Consider the following 9131-nt stretch of genomic DNA (forward strand, 5'->3'; position numbering starts at 1 on the left):
CCCTTGAACTCATTTCTTCCCTGACCTTTGGAAGTTACCAGGCTCAGCTAATTTTCTGCCCATGGTTACATCTGAAGTGGGTTCCAGAGATAGGAACAGTTCAGCACAAACAAACTGTGAAGCTCAACTTCCCAGGCGAAGGCAAGGAAAGGGTACCATCGTTCCCGGGGATAATGAAGCCTTGCTCGACCAGATGATGGCCTTTGCCTATCGAAAGCAAAGAAACATTCCAGTGCATAACTCCCCACAAGATTCCAGGGGAAATCCCCACGGTATCATCCATGTCCACAATATTGCCAAGAAGACAGATCATGGTACAAATCTTAAAACCCAGAGGCTCCAGTTACAAAACTTAACGGCAGATAAAATGACAAGGGAGACATGAGTAAGTTCCTCTACTTAAACCGGTACCTCAGTTAATGGTCTAGGCATGTTTTTGATTTAAGTTATCTGGCCGTGAGTTGTATATGGAGTTGTATGTTTGTGGATAACGCAGGAGAGGACGGTAAATATGTACCCTAGTTTGTGACTGACAGCAGCCTGCAGTAGACATATAATACTCTGAAATAACAAGATGTTTCTTGGAATAATGAGCAAAGGTGGTCCTATTTCACCCATGAATGTCACCAGTCCTGAACAAGAAATGCAAAAAGAAAGCTCTAATCACTTTCTTTACTTCTCTGAATAACTTTGCAACAAACATAAATGGAAATACTAGCAGCACCTCTGGCTCAGTATTTTGAATCTAGGGATTTTTAGCTGTGCCTACAATAAACAAGGTTGCCGTGATTGTGCTTGTCTCTTCACTCGTCAAGCACAAAACCTCACTGATTGGCCAGCAGACTGGTAAGAATTAAAAACTGAAGGCCAGCTTCACATTGCTCATGGCTTTGCATAGAAATGGTCCTCAAACTGGGTTGTTGAAAAAGCCATGACAAACCCATCTTTGAGCAGAATACTTTGTTGGGGGGGGGATTAATTTATTTCTTTTAACAAACTTTTCTGAGCAGTTACTGAAGTGTGGACTCTACCTTCTGACAAATGTGCATTCGTTCTCCTTCTCTGACAATGAAAGAAACTTGGAAAACAGAGTCCGAAGTTACAGCTTCTTGAACAGAACTATTGCCTTCTCCTTCATTGGAGTTTATTTGATTTCTTCCAACTGCCTGATCCTGCAGGCTAACAAGAAGCTACAGACCTTAAACATCTACCTATTTTCCTAGGACTATTATGAGATGAGCGCATTAATAGACTAGTTTTTACAAAAACTTTCTCAAGGAGTCTCTCGTCTTGCTGAACATTCTAAAAGTGCTTCCTTCTCTTTGGAGTTTTGACACAGTTGATGATACATGGTCTGGCATCGCCCGTGTATGTGATGCTCAATGTTACATGAAGATGCTGCCGAGGAATGATATTTAAATTGCTTTGCTAGAAAGCACTTGAGGTCACAGTACAGGCAGCTTTCCTTTCCCACAGTTGATACGCACGCAGCAGGTACAGCGAGGGCTCCTCTAAAATGGTCTGCCCTTTATCCAGATTCAAACTGCATCAAGACCTTAAAAGATGCTCCGTGAACACAAGAAGTTCATTCAAGAAGTGCTACCAGTTTGGAGTGCAAATACATACCCATTGGTGAGCTGGAGGGCTTCCAGAGACCATACATGATAAAACAAAATTAATAAGGTTTTTTAATAGCAATAAGAATTAGGGATTTTTAAATATTGGGGCATTTTAAAAGTTTGATGCACAGAAATATAGCACAGGTCTCAGAAATCCTTAGCAAGTGCCCCCACCCATTTGTGATGGTGAACACTAGACTTCACTCTCATGCCACAGTCTTCAGGGCAAAATGAGAAGAATGGAGCAGTCCTGAATGAAGCCATCCTGGAGGTGGCAGAAAGCATCCTCTATTTTCAGAAGGGATTTTCCTCAACTCCTCACCCTCTTCCAAGGCCAGAGAAAGAAAAGAAAGATTAAATATATGTATATATATACATTTATATGCATATATATGATGATTTAAAATTTCATGCAACCCTTGCAGCCAAAAATTGACGATGTGACAAGGAGTTTTCAATCTGCTAAAGCTGACTTAGAGAAAACTGTTGTCCCTTTCATTGCTTAATAAGAGGACTAGTCCTAGAATTTCAACCATAGAGGGAAGTAAGTAGTAAAGCTATGTGCACATCGCTATTATGAAGAGCAGTCTTTGATGAGGGAAAAACGTAACCCTCACAAAGCAACCTTCAAAGATACTAGTCTCTCCAGAAGAAGAAACATCCCCACCCCAGCACACATACCCACACATACACATTCACAAACATATTACAGACAAATCTCTGCAAAACCAGACACAGACTGATGAAAGGCAGTAGCCAGGGAGAAATTTCAGTGGTGTTTAGCAGGAACGGCAGGGTTCATTTTGCATGCAGTGAAGTACAGCCGCGAGACTGAATGGATGGAAAATCCCACTTTCAAATCTTACATAAATATCTCTTTCTCACATATAGTTTTCCAGTTGAAATGCTCATATAATGAAGGCAGAGGTGACAGCTTAGATCGAGCTTTTAAGCATCCAGATGGCTGTCAGACTGTTACAAAGAGGAGGGGAATGTCAAAATGGTCCCAGCCAACCCCAGTTTCTCTATCTGCTTGGCGATAATCCCTGATGCAAGAGGCCACCGTTCTTGCATTCTTGCATACTATCTGAGACATCCGCTCATTCCCACAAACCCTGAGAAGAGTGTTAACAGAAAATAGCTACTGATCTGGTTAGCAGCTTTGGTGAGCAAAGCGATTGTTGGGATCGTGCCCCCTAAGGAGGAAACTGCCTGCAACCCTCAGAAACCAGGGCAAAGTTGAAAGGGCTCCTTTTCCCTCCCGGTTGCTTGGTTATAAGCTCTGCCCTTTAATTGGAGCTGAAGTGAGCAGCTGCCAGTCTGATTTTCCATTACGGACTAATGTTGTGCGTTTGCAACAATAAACAATTAATGTTGTTTGATTTCTTACCGTTTAGCAATCCAAGCTAACAGCTGCCATCTCTGCTCAGAGGCTAACAGGCTAGTCATTGATGGGTCTCAGGCTGTATGCCTTGGGGCAAGGGACCACCAGCTCAAAACTTTGAGATTTTTACAAGATTGGACGAGGGGAGACTTTGGTCTTGGGGAGGAAAAAAGAAGGAGGAATTGCTGGATACCTGTTGGTATCAGCATTGGTGGCCGAACGTTTACACGGTTTACTAGGCTTGGTTAGAGCCTTGGGAAACCCGGGGAGGTCCGTTATGAACATGTTACCATGCTGGCAGAAAGTAGCCAGGAGTCCCCCATTCGCCGCTTGTTGGGAAGGGGAGCGGCTGGATCCCCCGGGTTGGCCGGTGTTGAGCATAAAGATCACCTTATATCTTTCTGTACCAGGGCTCTGGGAGAGGGAGAAGTCATCCGGTGCTTTGGGGGCCTATGGTGCAGGCTCATAGGCACTGAACAGACTGCCTGGGGTTCTTCCACTGTTGCAGAGCAGCGTCTTGGTGACTGCATAGTGGCTAGGTGGCCCTGGAGCTCCGCAAGTTTGCAGCTGGCACCGCGCCCCCCAGGCTGAAACAGACACTTGTGGAAAATCCTGGCTCTGGGGGCTTTCGCAGGAAAACAGTAGCCCTTGGCCCAACCGATGGGGTTGCCCTCCCATGGCTAAGAGGTGGGGCATGCAGAAAGCCAGGAGTCAGCTTCTCTGGCCCCTCAGCCTGCTTCCCCTTCAGGCTCTGCAGCCTCCTCTGTGGAGGCGGCTAGTATTTCCCTTTCACCGCACCGACCCCGCAGTGAAGGCGCACCGGCTGCAGCAGCGCCTGCCTGCGTCTCCAAGGCGAAATCGCCAGGCGACCGCGAGAATAAGAGGGTGGCAGGGAAACTGGAGCGGGGTAGCCTGGGGCTCCAGACTCCTCCATATCTGCTCTGCGAGCAGTTTGTAAAACCCCTTAGACAGAAGGCATCCCCATCAGCTACCGATGCCGCGAAAAGAGACGCAGCTCGGAGGGTACCAGTGCTAGAATCCCTCATCCACCAGGTGCGTAAGATGTCCGGGTGAGCGTGGGAATTCCTAAAGGAAAGAATCCCCCCGGCTCTTCCCCGCCCGGAGGCGTACGTGGCTAGGGTATAGTACTTACTCAGGTCGGGCTCCGGGCTGCGGAAAAACAAAAAACAAAAACTCAAGCCTCGGGTTTCATAAACGGCTGGAAGAGCTGAGGGTCTGCTCCCGAGGGCGGCAAGTGTCCACGGATCTCCGAGCTCCGGGTAGTCGCTTCCGAATCGCGCTCATGCCGCTCGGAACTGCGGAGCCTAGTGCGGAGACGCGAAGCGGGCGCGCTGGGCTCTAGGGTGTCCGCAGCCCAAAAGTACAGCTGGTGTGTTGACGCTCTGGTCTATGCCCAAAGCGGCGGCGGAGGAGCTTCTAAGATGCCGGGAGATTCGAAAGCCATCCACTAATTCTGGGCCGAGCGCTCCGGCGTGCGAGCCCGCCTGCCTGCCAAATGTAACTGTGAAGTGATGTGGAAAAGTGAGCCGGGTGCCTCCCCTGACGGATCTCATTGGGCAGAGCTCCGAGGCAGGTCTACCACTTGGAAATTCATGTAAGCAGTCCCCCACCCCGCCCCCTCCCTGCCTTGCCCCTGCGCTCTCCCGCGCTTGGTCTCCACTCCCTTTCCTCCTACCAAGAGTGCGCACAACTTTTCGCTGGTCGCTCGCGAGCACGCCCCGCGCGCCTCCGCCGCGGGAGTCACCGGGTGAAGATGAGCCCTTCCACGCTGTGTGCGCAGCCCGCCGAGCGGCCAAGCTGTTGGATAAAGACTGCTGGCAGATGAAAAAAGGATGCACAGGAGGTACCCGCTAGCTTTCTCTCTCTAGGTCTCACCTGAGCCCTGAGGCTAGCGTTATCTTGAAAAGCGTCTCAGACACCCAAAGCTGGTTTCTGTGGAGGGGAGAGGATGCGGCAGCTCGTGGGCCCTTCACCTTTTCCCTCATTCTGGAGACGTCTTGCATAAGGAATTGCCCATTTGCAAGATCACTGCCTGATACAACTCATGTGCTCCTCGTTTTTTTTTTTGGTGGTGGGTCGCGATCCTGGAGTGGAGCGCATTCCTGATGCCCTGTTGTTTCTCCTTTTTTTGGAGAGGGTGAGAGGAGGGACAGTAGAGTCAGTCAAGAGGGACTGGCAGTTAAGTGAATGGGAAGAAAATGGGCAGAACTTGCTGTGGCCAGAAGGGGAGGGTCAGGCAAGCCTTATCAATGTGCACTGAACTCCCTCCCCTCCCAGAGTGGAGGAGTGGGGAGCACTGCCCTTCTAGCTCCTCTCTCTGCCGAGACTCTATTCTTGGCTTCTCCAGTCCTCTGATAAACTCCTCTCAGCATTCAGATGTTAAGAAATGGGCACCCAGGTACAAGAAGGGGGTCCATGAATACGCAGACCCGGTTCTCTTTCCTTGTGATCCCCAAAGCGAACACGTGGGAATAATATTCAGCAGCTCTGATCTCTGATCGTCATTAATCACAGTGAAATGCAAGACAAATTAAATGCCCCTTACCTTTTGTCAAAACTCTCCTCCCTAGAAGACCAGGGTTGATTCCATTTCTGACTCACTAGACTAGATGTGAGCCCTGTGGGTGGATTTTGACCATCTGGGGACAGAGCTGCAGCAGAAGGGGTACAGAGGAGCAGACGCTCGGGGTGTAGAGCCTGTACCGTCTGACTCGAATTAATGAGAGGCAGTGAACAGAATGGGAAAATCGGCACAATATGCTTATAATACTTATGCAAATTTGACTTTTCTGATACTGCATCTAACCTCCCACCGTAAAATATTGAGGATATTGACTATCTGTTTGATATCTCTCTGCTTCATACTCTAATTATCCTAGGAAGGAAATTGGTTGAATTATTTGGGCCGGGGAACCAAGGGGTGTTTTTCCCTCAAGCAGTCGCTAAGTAGCTGTGTGTTCTCTTTAAGGCTGTGTCTGCTCATGAGGTATTCTGGAATTGGCTAATTCTGTCTTGGAAAAGAAGAGCAGTCAAACCTCAATCAAATTATAACTGCTGTTAGACCAGACAGTCCCAAGTGGACAAAGAAATAGATCACATCTTAGGTTGTGCTTAATTTTCAGACATTCATTTTCACTTTGAACAAATGGTCTGAACCTTTCCTTGGGGTACTTTCTTACATCTCTTAGAAGTAAAGGAAAGGTCAGATGTTCCTGAAGGCTGGGGATTGTCACAAGAAACAAAGTCATCTCAAAAGAAAAGATTGCTAGAGAGAGGCTATCCTCTGATCTCATTTTCTTAAAAAAGAAAACTGAGCTGACAAACTGAAGGGACTCAGAAGCCAGTGTCACCTGAGTTTGGTTGTAAGTTTGTATTGACTGACTGCATCCTATTTACTCTTACAATATCCCAGTATGTTATCTCCACTGACTCTTGGTCCCCTGGAGTTTAAGGTGACCCTCACCACGTCTCTAATCACCACTTAAAACTCTTCAAGGAATTTCCTGACAGTGTCTTAAGGGAGGCCTGGGTGATTAAGAAGTGTGAAAGAGGATTAAGATAATGTTCAAGGCCCTATCAGGATATTTCTAAAATAATCAGGGATGCGGGAAGGCAAGGCATTTGTCTCTTTAACAATTCCACCCACACTTAATAGGATACAGTGCAAAGTCTCAGTGATGAGACTGTAGCCCTCAAGAAAGTGTTTTCTTTTCAGCATCCTCTCTGGAGTCATAGACTTCCTGCAGGAGAGGGTGGGGCTCCACCAGCCATTTTCCAATGGAGACAGAAATGGCTGTGCGGTGGAACATCACTGGGGAGGAATAGGGAGGAAAGCTCTAATATCACCAGAGCACAATCCCAGAGAGGAGGGGCAGAAAGAGAAACTTGTCAGGGGAACAAAAAGCAGGGTGAGGCAGGGTGACTCTACCTAGTTCCAGAGGCATCCAGATGTGCAGATGAGGTCATTGGGATGAAGGGGGGGGGGGGATGAGGTGGACACAGGCTTCATGAGGTAATTCTTTTGTTCACTCCGAACTGAACCTTTGTTATAATTTTTACTAATGGAAACAATAAAAAAAAAACTGCCCAGTTACTTAGAGGTTTAATTAAAGCCACCAGGTCATATGCTTATAAGAAACAGGGACATAGAAAAGTGTGACAGCTATAACTCCAATTTCTCCCTTCGGAGCAGGGAATGGCAAGGGAGTGCCACTATTATTGGCTGGAATAAGATGCAACCTTCTCCCTTTTCCCTTTTCAGCAAGCATTTAACAATTAAACTTAACTAAAATTTTAAAAAATGTACATTTACTATAGTGTAATGACTAAGATTTTTCTGGGTTTTTTTTCTTATTTTAGTCTGAGATGAGCTGACAACCACATGGGATTTTGCCCTGCATGTACCAGGTTTAAAATTGTGGAATGCAGATTCTTTGAATGAAGGGATTTTACACTGGGACATCTACCTATAATGTTATCAATCACAATAGCAATTGTTATCATTTGTACTCTGAAGCAGCCCGAACAAATGTGTGAGTCATGGAGTCTTCTGAAACTGTGCCCAGCTGTGGTCCTGGCAGGGTAAAGGGTATGTAGTGACTATGACCTTAGGCACAAAAGTAGGCCACTTTGGAAACTGTCTTACATCACAGTGGAGATTGGTTGCCCACTGTGCATACACCTCTATGTAAGATTCAATCCCTAGTGGGGACAAAAGTAGGGGAAGGGTCAATAATCAAGAAAAGAATATTAAACTTCTTTTAAGATTTGTTGATTTATAGTTATTTGATTTTATGTGGATCTATCTCTGTGTGAAGATGCCTGCAGACACCAGGAGAGGGCAACAGACCTCCTAGAACTGTCACAGGTGGCTCTGAGCTACCTCACTGGTAGTGAAAACAGAGCTATGATCCCCTAAAAGGGCAGGAAGTGCTGTTGGTCACTGAGCCATCTGTCCAGCCATCAATCTTAAATTTTAATCGCAATATTGAAGAAGTCTTAAGAACAAGAGAGCTCTTGAGAAAAGTTAATAAACATCTAGTTAAACAAGATAGCTATAAAAACTTATAGGAGATTGTTTTAAACCAACTGCTTAGTAAAGTCATTAAGAGATTTGATGATGCCCCAAATAAATAAACTAAATAACTGAGCAATTATGGGTATTTCCTCAAGGCAGACCTGCTCTACCTGGTGTCCTTGGAAGGGTTTCTGACCCAGCCTGTTCTGAAAATTTTCAGAAGTGGAAATGTGAGGCCTGGAATCTAGTTCTGTTCAGAAATCTGGGTTTTCACAAATGCTCCAGGGAATCCCATTGCTTCCTAAGACTGAAAGCCACTGCCTTAGGCAATTTCTTTTTCATATGATAAATGTAAAAATGAGAGAGAGAGAAAGGGAAAAAAGTGAGTGAGTGTTATATTAATCCTTTTTTGTACTAAAGAATTTTGGTTACAACAAAATATTATTAGAAGTAATAGAAATAAATAGAAAAAATGTAAGTACCCCTAATCACCCTGTGATTACTTCAGATGTATTGATTATAGGATTTTTTAATAACTAACTTTGTTTTAGAGGTGGTTACCAATTTGTGAGGTAAAAATCCTCTTTAAGGTTGCATTTCAGAACTATGGATGTTGAACATTCTCCAATATCGGTTTTAGCTGTCCCTGCAGTTAGGGCTATATTTCTGAATATTGACTATAATTGCTAATCTCAAGCTTGTCATTATATTTTCTGTAAATGGAGGTATAAACACTTTCTGAAAAACCACATCTGTGCGGAGAGCATTTTGGAGAAGGTCTTCAGAATGGCATTATCTCCCATCTTCCCAGGTGCTAGAAAGGAGATAAGCACCAATTCAGCTTCTTAACCCAAGTGAGGGAGGGAGGGAGGAGAAAGTAAATAGATTTAAAAGGAATGGACAAAGCTATCACATAAGCCAGCCCAGTCTTGTGGACTAAACACTGAGAATTTTTTAATCTTTCTTTCTTTTTCCTTTATTATTCTAAGTGAGAATAATAACTAAATTACAATCCCAGACTCTTCTTGCTTACCTTGGGAGCTAAGAGGCTAAAATTAAAAATGAAGAAATATGTCATATAATTTTTAAG

The 9131-nt window shown here is 45.3% G+C and overlaps 1 protein-coding gene across 7 annotated transcripts in view; it reads right to left on the reverse strand.

The window, feature by feature from the left end:
* Cdh8 (cadherin 8) overlaps nucleotides 1–5135 on the reverse strand; it is a 349279-nt gene extending 344144 nt beyond the window's left edge. For 5 of the 7 annotated variants that reach the window (XM_075977045.1, XM_075977042.1, XM_075977044.1 and 2 more), the window contains exon 1: nucleotides 4157–4646. The gene's annotated coding sequence lies outside the window, so the exon portion shown is untranslated. Of the gene's footprint in view, nucleotides 1–4156; nucleotides 4647–4899 lie in introns of those variants that run through there. The other 2 variants (XM_075977043.1, XM_075977040.1) reach the window with 2 other exon arrangements.
* Nucleotides 5136–9131: the final 3996 nt, after the last annotated feature.

This window comes from Microtus pennsylvanicus, chromosome 6, assembly GCF_037038515.1.
Source record: "Microtus pennsylvanicus isolate mMicPen1 chromosome 6, mMicPen1.hap1, whole genome shotgun sequence".
NCBI classification, from domain to species: domain Eukaryota; kingdom Metazoa; phylum Chordata; class Mammalia; order Rodentia; family Cricetidae; genus Microtus; species Microtus pennsylvanicus.